The 13967-nt window shown below is 40.8% G+C and overlaps 1 long non-coding RNA gene across 1 annotated transcript in view; it reads right to left on the reverse strand.

Moving 5' to 3' along the window:
* Window positions 1-13967, reverse strand: part of LOC126085547 (uncharacterized) — a 136671-nt gene that overhangs the window by 90777 nt on the left and 31927 nt on the right. The window contains exon 2 of the long non-coding RNA XR_007519303.1: window positions 4053-4172. This is a non-coding gene — a long non-coding RNA (uncharacterized LOC126085547). The remainder of the gene's footprint in view (window positions 1-4052; window positions 4173-13967) is intronic.

Below are 13967 nucleotides of genomic sequence, written 5' to 3' on the forward strand. Positions count from 1 at the left end.
TGAATGGTTAAATAAATTGTGGTATATTCACACAATGGAATACTATGCATCGATAAAGAACAGTGACGAATCTGTGAAACATTTCATAACATGGAGGAACCTGGAAGGCATTATGCTGAGTGAAATTAGTCACAGGCAAAAGGACAAATATTGTAGAAGACCACTATTATAAGATCTTGAGAAATAGTATAAACTGAGAAGAACACATACTTTTGTGGTTACGAGGGAGGGAGGGAGGGAGGGTGGGAGAGGGTTATTTACTGATTAGTTAGTAGATAAGAACTACTTTAGGTGAAGAGAAGGACAATACTCAATACACAGAAGGTCAGCTCAACTGGACTGGACCAAAAGCAAAGACGATTACTCGATAAAATGAATGCTTCAAAGGTCAGCGGAACAAGGGTGGGGGTTTGGGGACTATGGCTTAAGGGGACTTCTAAGTCAATTGGCAAAATAATTCTATTATGAAAACATTCTGCATCCCACTTTGAAGAGTGGCATCTGGGGTCTTAAATGCTAACAAGCGGCCATCTAATATGCATCAATTGGTCTCAACCCACTTGGATCAAAGGAGAATGAAAACACCAAGGTCACACGATAACTATGAGCCCAAGAGACAGTAAGGGCCACATGAACCAGAGACTTACATCATACTGAGACCAGAAGAACTAGATGGTGCCCGGCCACAACCGATGACTGCCCTGACAGGGAGCACAACAGAGAACCCTTGAGGGAGCAGGAGACCAGTGGGATAAGCAGACCCCAAATTCTCATAAAAAGACCAGAGTTAATGGTCTGACTGAGACTAGAGGAATCCCGGTGGTCATGGTCCCCAAACCTTCTGTTGGCCCAGGACAGGAACCATTCCCGAAGACAACTCATCAGACATGGAAGGGACTGGACAATGGGTTGGAGAGAGATGCTGACGAAGAGTGAGCTACTTGTATCAGGTGGGCGCTTGAGACTGTGTTGGCATCTCCTGTCTGGAGGGGAGATAGGAGGGTAGAGAGGGTTAGAAACTGGCAAAATTGTCACAAAAGGAGCAACTGGAAGGAGGGAGCGGGCTGACTCATTAGGGGGAGAGTAAGTGGGAGTATGGAGTAAGGTGTATATAAGCTTATATGTGAGAGACTGACTTGATTTGTAAACTTTCACTTAAAGCACAATAAATATTATTAAAAAAAAACATGGAAGCAAAGATCACATCCTCTGAAAGCATTCAAAAACATTGAGGGAGTCCTTGTGTTCACAATGGAACAAACTTCAGAATCAATGATATAGTTGAAGAGTTAGCCAACTTTTTTATGAAAAGAGCCAGATAGTAACTATTTTAGGTGCTGTGGGCCACTAAGGTCTCTGTTTCAACTACTCAATTCTGTCTTTGTACTGCGAAAGCCGCAAAAGACCTCTTTAATATGTTAAAAAGCAAAGATGTCACTTTAAGGACTCAGGTGTGCCTGACCCAAGCCATGGTGTTTTCAATCGTATCATATTGCATGTGAAAGGTGGACAATGAATAAAGAAAATGAAGAAGGATTGATGATGCCTTTGAATTATGGCATTGGCAAATAATACTGACTATACCATGGACTGCCAGAAGAATGAACAGATCTGTCTTGGAAGAAGTACAGCTAGAATGCTCCTTAGAAGCTAGGATGGTGAGACTTCGTCTCACATATTTTGGACATGTTATCAGGAGGGCCCAGTCCATATGGAAGGACATCATGCTTGGTAATGTAGATGATCAGCAAAAAAAAGGAAGACCCTCAATGAGATGAAGTGACACAGTGGCTGCAACAATGGGCACAAGCATAACAACAATTGGGAGGATGATACAGGACTGGACAGTGTTTCATTCTGTTGTGTGTAGGGTCACTATGAGTTGGAACCAACTCTACAGCACCTCACAACAACATTGTGAAAGCGGCCGTAGATAATGTGTAAGCAAATGAGTGTGGCTACGTTGCAATAAAGCTTTATTTATACAAAAAGGTAATACACTGGATTTGACCCAGAGGCCCATAGTTTGCTGACCCCAGTGTAGATCAAAAGGGAGAGTAGAAAGACATGTTTCATTGCATCTAAATATATTAATGTCAGCTTTTAAATAGACTTGGAAAATCCCTTCTATAATATGGTCTCTGTGGCATTAGACCCTACTGATCACACATAAGGAACTATCTTAGGCAGTAAAGGGGCTGTGCCACATTGCCAGATGGTGTTCATGGTGCTCACAAAGCTATTGTCACCAACAGAAGACACAAAAAATCTGGTCACTCAAACAAGGTTCTTCACAGGCACATGCCTACAACTAAATTTAGGTGATGTGATAGCGGCACCAAAGGCTATGGAAAACCCAGTAGGTAATGTTCCAATATAGTAGAGAAATTAGCCTTGTCTAAATATATTGATAATAGAGTGGAGGACAGGTGGCTTTACCTCCTGACTCTAAACTAAAGGCACAGCAAGAGGGTAAGAGGTAAGTGGCATTCCTCCCCTTCAATCACTTAAACAAGGAATGTCAGAATAGTGTTTCAAACTTGCAGCTTATGGGGATATACTGTTTCAGAACAAAGTCTTAGAAAAGGGACAAGGAGAACACTTGGAGACTCCGGAATCAGAGAGGGTAGTGGCTAACTTGGATCGCATAGCACAGTGAAATAATGTCAAGGGAAACAGAATGGAAACCACAGGCAGAAATACCAATAGGAAAGGCTGAGGTGGGAAAATAAAACCTAAACACAAGGAGACCTTTAGGAAAAAATGATTAATACAAGGTGTGAAGCAAAGGGTCTTGGCTTGACAGAACTCTGCTGGTTAATGAGGCTGTTATGAAACACCACGGGCAGAATTGTCTCAGTTTGTTCTACTGCAGTAGCTCGTGTGTTGCTGTGATTCTAGAAGATATGTCACTGGTATTTCAAATGCCAGCAGGGTCACCCACAAACCCATGATGAACAGGTTTCAGCAGAGATTCCAGACTAAGATAGAGCAGGAAGAATGGCCTAGTGATCTACTTCTGAAAATTAGCCAGTGAAATCTTTACAGATAAATAGCTGCTGCAATGACCATGAGGCTATTGCACAACTGAGCAACATTTCATTCTGTTATACATAAGGTTACCATGAGTCGAGCCAACTCAATGACAACTAACAACAACAACAAGAGCACAATAAGTCTCTGAGAGTTTGGGGCTGGCAAATGAGGATTTCAGGGTGGGCTGCCAACTGGGCGCACTGGCAGAGCTGTTGACCCCTTTCTTACTCTTTCACAGGGTGGGGCACACTGCGCAATAGAGTGCCCTGACTCGACTCACCTCTCTTCCAAGGGTGTCCTGAGATGTGAAAGTCCTAGTGGGACTCTGTCCTACAGTGATTTTTTTTTTAACTTAAATACATCACGCAAAAAGCTTGCTCTAAGTCAGAATCTGAGACGAACTCATCTGGGGCGTGCTAGAACCATTCATTATATTCGACATTTTGATCCACTGTCTGTCTGAAGCTTGAAATGATGAGCTGCTACCATATGTGAATCTGCTTTGCTCTGTTTACTGTTTCATTTCATCCTTGATTTACTGTCTCTTTTAGAGTTATTGAACAAATTATCGAAGGATTGAGTTGATGTCTACAACAATTCTTAAACTGTCTTTGACTTTCACTGCCAATATTTTAAGAGTGGCTAAAATGGAAATGAGAGTGCAAAATCCTTTGCATTATTTTATCGGAAAAAATAATCAGTAAAATATTAGGACAGTGTTTGAACACCTGCCTAAATCAGAAGTGATAGACCTTATGTTGGATGTGTTTGCAGGTGTGAAGCTCTGCACCATGAGGATGCTCTGGATCTGTGTGTGTGTGATGGGCTCATGGAACCAACCACCCTGATCCTAACTGTAGTCCTGAAGCATGTCACAGGCGGCATTTAATACAGGAAGACAGCTTGGAACCTCAGCCCCACAAGTCATCCAGAAGATGTTTGTATGGAAAGAGGGGAAAACAATGAAAAGGAAATGCTATCTGGAGAGCAGTAGAGATCTCTCTGCTAGCACTCACCCCAGCAAACACCAACGAAGACACTGAGCATGCTCCCACAAGAACAGTGCAGAGCTGAAGGCTGTGGACACCCTCAAGCCTGGAGTGGAAGGGGTGCATCAGTCACCATGACTCCAGTTTCTGTGGGGAGCAAGGTTGGGCGATAACCATGTATTAGTTTCTAGGGCTGCCATAGAACAAAATACACAAAATGTGTGGCTTATAAGAACAGAAATTTATTGTCTCAAGTTTCTGGAGCTTGGGAGTCCAAGGTCAGAGTATCGGCCATGTTGATTCCTCCTAATGGCTGTGAGAAAGGCATGGTTCCATGCCTCTCTCCTAGCTTCTGGTGGCTCCCAGAAATCCTCTGTGCTCCTTGGATTGTAGATGCAACTCTACATGGCTGTCTTTCCTCTGTTTCTCTGTCTCTGTCTCCCTTCTCCTCTTTTATGGAGTCACAAGTCATGAGGTTTATAACCCATCCTACTCCAGCATGACCTCGTGTTAACCTAACTGATAATTTCTTCGAAGACCCTATTTCCAAACAGGGTCATATTCACAGGCACAGGGGTTAGGACTTCAACATATCTTTTGGGGGAACACAATTTAATCCATAACAAACCATTGGGAATTCAAATAGCAAGGTCAAGAGAAATATAACCACAGGGAATGCATTCTGTGTAGTTGAAGGGTAATGTCTGCACTTTGAGGATTTAACTTCAGAACGAAAAGCTATCTTTGAGGAACATGTTGGCTTTGTTACAGGAAGGGACCATTCTAACCAGAGCAGCAGAAACAATGCAGGTCAGAGGGGAAGGATCAAAGCAGAGTCAAAGGAAGAGGCCACCCAAGCAAAATGGAAACTCTGCTTCCAAGGCTCCAAATGGGCAGGCCAGAGATCCTGCCACCTATTCTGGCTCCTTTATAGGGATATTACCCACCACTGCAGCCTATGTTGGAAGCTTCTGACCCACCTCTCCTGCCTCTCATTTTCTCTACCCAGCATTGACTCACACTCAACATCTGATCCTCCCCTCCATGGTCTGTCCCCACCTTGATGGCCGGCCTTATGTGGCTCCTCCTGTTCAAGCTGCCCTTTTCTGTCAGGCCCAATCCTGATATTTCCCGACAGTGGCATTCACCCCAACCACCAAGGAGAGATATGCCCAGGTCTTCTAGCTGGGAAGCCATTTCCCTCCAGGCTTGCAGAGTTGTCTAAAGCCCCAGCATTGCTGCATCCTTACCACATGATGTGGGCATACTCTGTGTCCCAGATTCCTCATTTAGGACATGGGGAAAATAATAATTAATTAACAGCGTGGTTTTAAAGATCATTTAAAATTTTATATTATTATATACTTTCTTAATATAGATAGCTTCCCATCCTTTCCCCGTTATCTCCTAGATCAGGGTTCACCGATGCCATGCCGGGGGAGTTGTTAGTAGTACAAAGAAACACCACGGGTATGCTTGAATATTAATATTTTCTTTCTTAAATAGATGTTCATGTGTACAAAGTACATTTAATTGGTAGTAAAGTATATAGCTCTCTTTTCTTATAAAGTTCTGAGTTAAAGAAATCCTGTACTATTAGAAGATAGATATCTAACCAAGAGGGGAGGGGACCTCCCTGCAGTGACAATCCTGATGTCGTACTTGGGTAAGGTCAGGGAAACCTCCCTGAGAGAATATAACACGATGGTTAATAGCTAGGCTTCTGGGATCAGACAGACTTGGAGTCAGTGCCCAGCACCTTCAGCTACTAGATTGGCAGGTAATTTAAGCTCTCCAAGTCTCAATTCCCCAGTCTGAAAAGTGGGATAATAATAGTATCTATGTGATAGAGATCTTCTAAGAATTAAATGGATCTGATGCATGGTAAATACTCAATGAATGTTACCTATTGAAAACCCTTTGGAGCACATTTCTACTCTGGTATACATGGGGTTGCCGTGAATTGGAATTGACTAGAAGGCAACTGATTTATACTTCTGTTATTATTATTATTGTTTAATCATTATTATTATGTATTCCACACACCACCAACTAAGAAACATATGTAGCCAAAATGCAATAACTAGACAATATCCTATACCAACCACACAGTAACTGAGATGATATAGTCCATGGTGGCCATTCTGTCCCCAGGCTAATCATTTACTTATTTAACTCTTGACTGTGAGTTTAATTATGTATGCACTGTTAATGTTAAAGTTAATCTAAATAAGTGATGAGTGCATTCTATGTTTATTCTTTGGTTCTCAAGAACAATATTTTTAAACAACTTACTTTTGCACTAAAAGGCACTCCTTAATCAGGAATACACACAAGTCATTTGATTGCTAAGACAAATTTCAACTAAAGCACAATATATAAATTAACAGTTTCTAACTTTTTTTTTTTTAATAATTAGATTGAATTCATTTGCCAGGAAGGATGTTAGGTGCTGGGGAGGAAAGCAGTGAGATAAGAACGATACGCTACCTGCCATCATAGAGGGAGAGATGAATAGTATTCAAATTATTCATCTACATTATATGTAACTGTGTACATTTAAATATATACACATGTAATTTCAGTTGTTGTGAGTGCTATGAAGGAAAAGTAAGAGGTCAGAGAAAGCTTTACTGAGAAAGTGTATTTGAGCTGAAACCTGAAGGGTGAGTAGATGTTAGCCAGCAAACTCATTCCAGGAAGAGGACAGTGTGTCTCAAGGTCTTTAGACGGGGCAGTATTCAGCAGCTTTAAGGAATAAAGAAGGCCAGAGCGGGTGGATGCTTTTGAGAGCACAGTGAGGTAGACAAGGGGTCTGAAGTAGTTGGAGCTAGGGTTTTCAAGGCTTGTAGATAATATGAAGAATTTTGGATTTTATTGCAAGTAGATATAGAAGGACTTTAAGCAGGGGTGTAACATGACCCAATTTGCATTTTTAAAATCACCCTTAGATCCTGGGTGAAAACTAGATTAAAAAGAGGCCAAAAGAAGGAAGTAGAGAGACCAGAATGAGGCATCCTGGTGTTTTAGACTCCCCTTGACCTCTCCCCCTACTCCTGATAGTAGAAGAGATGGAGAGAAGAATTTTGGAGGGAGAATCTTAGGATTGGGTGGTAGATTAGACAAGAGGATTGGGAATGGGATGCCTAGATTGAATCTCAGGCTTCTGGGTAGATGGAGGTGCCATTTATTGAGATGAAGACCAAGGGAGAAGGAGCCTATTTAAGAAAGAAAAATCAAGAAATTGCTCAGCCCCTGTATATATAGCCTAATGTAATACTATTCACCCAGTAGGATTAGTGATCCATCTCTTCTTCCAAATATTTCACAAATATTCTCAAATATATTATTTTTAAGAGATTCTTCTCTTCCTTTTTGCCTCTTGTTTTCCCAAGGCATGGATTTAAAACTAAGTTGTTAGCAAGGTTTGTAGACAGTTTTTAAACTGCAGTGATACGTGGGCAGAACAGCAAGTATCAAATCAGAAATTATTCCTTACATTTCTATTTCTCCAAGGAGGAGGAACTACAAGATAGAAGAAGAGTTGTCATCATCAAACGCATATGGGGAAAATAATTTCCCAGTGAGAAGACAACATTCTCTGGGCTGTCTCTGCTGTTTAAGTCAGGAGTGCAGGATTTGTTCAAAAGACCTTGCATTAACAACATGTAAACAACAATCAGATTATTTGATTAATACAGGAAAAAATAAATGCACATACTTCCCATAGAATTTTTCTTTGATTTTCAAAATTGCTGAGCACTTAGTTTTATTGTTCTTCAATTATTACCTCCTGCCACTGATCCTGGAAAGGAACTCCCCCACTCTTGGGGACTTGCATAAAAGCAGATTCCAGGGTATTGGACAGTTTCTCTGCCTTGCATGCAATAATAAGAATGTACAGCTCCATTGCCCTTTTCACATGTCTTTATGGTGCTTTCATGCCTGTGGGAAGAATACTATGTGAGGCCAAAACATAAGGTAATATTTATTGAGAGTTCCAAAAGAAAGCCATTTGCTTCTGATTAAATTGAGGAGACCTTAGTAATTCAGACCAAGAAAAGCCACGGAACACACAAGACTACATAGATGAAAACAAAAGCCTTCTGGGACCCTTTTCATCAGGATGCCATGGGTTGAACCAAGTGTCTGTAGTGGGTAGGTAGGAGAAAGTGCAAGAAAAATGCATTGTCATTGAGTCAATTCCAACTCAGAGAGACCCTATAGAATAAGTGTATGACTGACTCTTAAATTACCAGATTTGAAATTAACAAATCAAATCAAAATTATCAAATTTCAAATCCTAAATTTATTAGAATGATGTGAGAAAAATATTCCTTACCGCAGTTATAAGAGAAAATCTAATGTTTAATGTTGATTTTGCCATCCCTGCTCTAGTTTTAAACATATAACTTCCAAACTTAAAGATGTTCCCTAAAATTGAAATAGATTAAAATACATTGGGAAGGAAAAAGAAAGAATGGAGACAAACTGAGACAGTATTTCCGTGAATTATGAGAGATACCCACATGTAGCTGTGTCTGATGACTTGTGAAAGCCATCCATCAATTAGGAAACTAGGAGAGGCTTATCTAGCACCCAAAGGCAGGTGGGTGCCAAGTGTGTCTTGAGAGCACTGCCCCTCCTGTGCTCTAATGTCTGTGTGGCTAAGAGAATGGCTCCCTTCCTAGTCACCAATAATTTCAAGTGTTTTCACAAATACAGGTGTAAGATTTATATATAGTCATAGCTCATCTGGAAGAAGTAAGCATTAGCACATATGGGGATTTTCCAGATGAAGAACACTTTGAGCACCAAACTTAAAAAGAATCACCATTTTTTTTTTTATTGAAAACACTTTACAATGAATACACCTTTTTCCAACTTCTTCCTATATATTTTGTTGATGATTCTCAAATTCATTTCTCCAATCCAGATCTCTTCCCTAAATCCCAGATTCATTAGCCATCTACCTACACATTCATCAAGTCCATTTGAAAATCTATTTTATCTACTTTGGTGAGTAGTATCCGTGGTCTTAAAAGCTGGTGAGCAGCCATCTAAGATACTCCACTGGTCTCACCCCATTTGGAGCAAGGGAGAAGGAAGAAAACGAAAGACACAAGGGAAAGATTAGTGCAAAGGACCAATGGACCACAAGTACTATCACCTCCACCAGACTGAATCTGGCACAACTAGATGGTGCCAGGCTACCACCACTGACTTCTTTCACAGGAATCACAATACAGGGCCCCAGAGAAATGGAGAAAAACGTAGAGCAAAATTCTAACTCACACATGCACAAAAAAAGACCAGACTTACTGATCTGACAGAGACTGGAGAAACCCCAAGAGTATGGCCCCTGGACACCATTTTAGCTCAGTAATTAAGTCACTCCTGAGTCAGTCAAAGATTAGACAGGCCCATAAAACAAAATGAGACTAAGTGGGCACACCAGCCCAGGGGCAAGGACGAAAAGGCAGGAGGGGACAGGAAAGCTGGTAATAAGGAAACCAAGATCAAAAAGGGGAAAGTGTTGGGCTTCTGGCCAACATGGCACCATATATAGCAGCACCATGCTGTCGCTCTATAGCAAAGAACTGAAAAACTAAGTAAAACAGAAACAAACGTCATTCCTGGAACCTGAAGTGTCAAAGGAAGAGATAAGGAACTCAGCCAAGCACCGAATGGAATAAGAAACTGACAGAGGAGAGAAAGTGAGGAGAGATACATGCGGAGAGCTGCATCACTAATGCAGCATGGATCCGCCATCCTGGACTCCTGTCGGGGATCGGCACACAGGGAGCATGGGAAAGCAGCTTCACGGAACTCCCAGCAGGAGGCAGAACACCCGGTAAACAGCGATACACGCTTTCCCACCACCCATTCTCTACCCTCTGCTCTACCTAGGAGCTTGCTGGCTGTCTGCAGTGACTTGGCCAGCCAGAAGGTGCAGAGTACGTGCCCCTTGAATTTGCCTCACCCACGTTGGAGATCAGTGGATAGGGAGTACGTGAAAGCAGCTTTGCAAAGTCCCCAGCCGGAAACAGAGCACCTGGTGAAGAGCAATCTATGCTTTCCTAGCCGCCGCACTTCTTCCTCCCCACTTTGGCCTCCTCTGCTTCATGCCAGTGGCAGTCTTTTGGCCAGGAGGCAACTGCTTTGGCCTCAGGCTGCTTGGATCCACCCCCCCCCCCAACACACGCACACTGACTGGGCTCCTGAGCTGGTGTTGGTTCTTTCTGTCTCTTTTGATTTCTTCTGTGCCTCCTACCACCTCCCCCTCCTTTCTCTGGCACACCTGGCTCCATGTGCCATCTTTGTGTCTTCTTGAAAAGCTGTGAAGCCATCCTTGATTGGGGAACCACTCCCCTGGCCCGGGTCACCACACTGGTGGTATCTCTGGGGCATTTTTGTGCCTTGTTTTGCTTTGTTTTCTTTTTCTTTTCACAGCTTGGGAGCCCCTTCTAGCTGGGCTGCATTGCAAGGCTTAGGAGCCATTCCCTAAATCTGCACAGCCACATAGATGGGATCCCTGGGGGCATTTCTTTTTTTCTTTCTTTTCTCTCTCATTTTCCCTTTCTTTTCTCATTTCTCATCTCTCTACACTTATCTGCTTTTCCTGTCTCCTGAATACCTGGTGCTGTGTGACATCTATAAACCCCCTAGCCAGGCTATACCATGGAGCCTGGGAGCTACTTCCCTAGTCTTAGCAGCCCCGCCCATGGGAATCCAGGGCTCCTGGGGACTTTTCCAAATTTTTATCTAGTTCTTTTTTTTTCCCCTGTTCCTTTTTGCTTTTCTCCATTTCTTGGTTTCTTTTCTCTCCACTCCAATGGCAATCTCCCTTAGCACTCTTTTTATTTTTTGTTTGTTTTCAGCTCCTGTTTCTCTCCTCTCTCTCCTCTTTCCATAACCTTATTAGCATCACACATCACAACCTTCCCCCTCTTTCCTGCCTATGTGCACCGTGCACTGAACATCATATCCCCAAGCAGCACAGGCACCACCTAATGGAAACTGCCCAGCACTGATTCCTGGCCCACCCTGTCAGTCCTAGTACATGCCACAAACAACCCATCCTAGCCCCTTCCCTTCAGCTGTACCTGCCCTGCCCACCATAGCTGACTGGCTGGCCCTGCCCATTGGACAAGGAGGTGAAAAATATTGTAACTGCAGACAAGCAAACAACAAAGAATACACAGCCTCCCTGCTCAGACATAATCAAATAAAACAAAAAAGTAGGATGAAAGAAACAAATCTACAATCAAGAAAAGAAGAAAATAACCACTGAATGTCCCAAAGACAGCAGACAACATCAAAACATATTTAAAAAAGGACAGGATGTTTCCAGTAGGTGCCAAAAATAAAACGCCAGATGATTTTCCAGTAGAAGAAAAGGCACTAAAACTATCTGACAGGGAATTCAAATCTCTAATATTCAGAGCAATCCAAGAATTGGAAAAAAAAAAAAAAAGGGGCAGACAAAAATGAGGAAAAAATAGACAGATTTATGAAAAGGCAGATAAATCCGTGGAAAATACAGACCAAAAAATGGAACAATTCAGGAAAGTAATAAGGAACAAAATGCCAAAATAAACTCACAAGTAGAAATCATACAAAAACAACAATTAGAAATCCAAAAGATAAACAACAAGATTTAAGAAATAAACCATGTCATAGAAGGGCTGAGGAGAAATTTTCAAATGATAAAAGACAGAATCAGCAAAATTGAAGACAAACACTTGGATACAATTCTGTTTAAGGAAAAATCAGAAAAAAGAAAGAAGAAAAATGAGGAAAACTTGAGAATTATGTGGAATACAATCAAAAGCAAAATTTTGTGACTGATCAGAGTTCCAGAACAGGGAGAGAAAAGGGAAAATACAAAGAAGATCATTGAAGAATTGCTGACAGAAACTTCCATAATATCATGAATGATGAAAGGTTGACCATCCAATAAGCTCCACAAACTCCATATAGGATAAACCCCCAAGAGAAAAACACCAAGGCGTATCATAATGACACTGGCTAAAACCAAAGACAAAGAAAAAATCCTGTGAGCAGCTTGAGAAAAACAAAAAGTCACATACAGGAGAGAAACAATAAGACTAAGCTCTGATTATTTGGCAGAAACCATGCAAGCAAGAAGGCAATGGGATGACATATATTATAAAACCTTGAAAGAAAAAAAATTACCAACCAAGAATAATATATCCTGTAAAATGTTCGTTCAAATATGATGGTGAAATTAGGACATTTCCAGATAAACAAAAATTAAGGGAATATGTAAAAACCAAACCAAATTTACAAGAATTATTAAAGAGAGTCCTTTGGTCTGAGAACAAACAACATCAGACCACAACCTGAATCTAGGAGGCAAGATTGTACCAGCCAGATACAAAACCTAGGAAATGAACTCTCAAGGACTATCCAAAACCAAAGCAGTTCCAAAAAGGAACCAGAGAGGTTAATCCGTAAATGACAACAACATCAGAACAATAAAAGAGGGAATAAATGGTATAGGACTAGAACTTTCTAATGGAGAGGAAGGCAAGGTAATAATAGACTGGTTGAAACCTAGGAGGATAAGGGTAAATTTCAAAGTAACCACAAAGAAAGTTAACAAACTTACTCATCAAAATAAAGAAGAAAAATATAAAGTCTCAATAAAAACAAAAGAATTGAAAAAGAAAACCACAAACAAAAGGAACTCAGCACAGGAGAGTAAGAGAAACAAAAAAATGTTGGCACCACACAAAAAAAAAGCACTATGAAATGACAGCAATAAACTCACACCTATCAATAATTACACTAAATGTAAATGGCTTAAATGCACCCATAAAGAGATACAGAGTGACAGAATGGATAAAAATAAAAAAATAAAAACAGGATCCATCAATATGCTGTCTACAAGAGACACGCCTTAGAAACAAAGATGTAAATTTATTAAAAATCAAAGGATGGAAAAAAAATATCAAGCAAATAACTACCAAAAAAGAGCAGGAGTGGCAATACTAATCTCAGATAAGTCAGACTTTAAAACAAAATCCACCATGAAGATTTAAACATGATAAGCATTTACACACCCAATGACAAGGCTCCAAAATACATAAAACAAACTCTAAGCACTGAAAACAGAAACTGGTAGTTCCACAATAATAGCTGGAGGCTTCAACACACCACTCTCAGTAAAGGACAGAACATCTAGAAAGAAATTCTACAAAGATACAGAAGAGTTAAAGAGCACAATCAGCCAACTTGAACTCATAGACATATATAGAACACTCCACCCAACAGCTGCAAAGTACATATTCTTTTCCAGCGCACATGGAACATTCTCCAAAATAGACCACATCTTAGGTTACAGAGCAACCCTCAACAAAATCCAAAACATTGAGATAATACAAAGTATCTTCTCTGACCGCAATGCCATCAAAGCAGAAATTAATTGCAGGAAGAGCAAGGAAAAAAAGTCAATTACAGGGAAACTGAATAACACCCTGCTTAAAAACCACTGGGTAATAGAAGAAATCAAAGATGGAATCGAAAAGTTCCTAGAATCAAATGAGAATGAAAACACATCATACGGAAACCTTTGGAACACAGCTAAGGCGGTCGTCAGAGGTCAATTTATAGCAATAGATGCACATATCAAAAAAGAGGAAAGGGACAAAATCAAAACACTGGTTACACAACTTCAACAAATAGAAAGAGAACAGCAAAAGAAGCCTACGGCCACCAGAAGAAAGGAAATAACAAAGATCAGAGTAGAAATAAATGAAATAGAGAGTAAAAAAAACAATAGAAAGGATCAACAAAACCAAAAGGTGGTTCTTTGAAAGGATCAACCATATCGACAAACTACTGGCCAAACTGACAAAAGAAAAACAGGAGAGAATGCAAATACCCCAAATAAGAAATGAAATGGGGGACATTACA

Source organism: Elephas maximus, chromosome 11 (genome assembly GCF_024166365.1).
Source record: "Elephas maximus indicus isolate mEleMax1 chromosome 11, mEleMax1 primary haplotype, whole genome shotgun sequence".
In the NCBI taxonomy this organism is placed as follows: Eukaryota; Metazoa; Chordata; class Mammalia; order Proboscidea; family Elephantidae; genus Elephas; species Elephas maximus.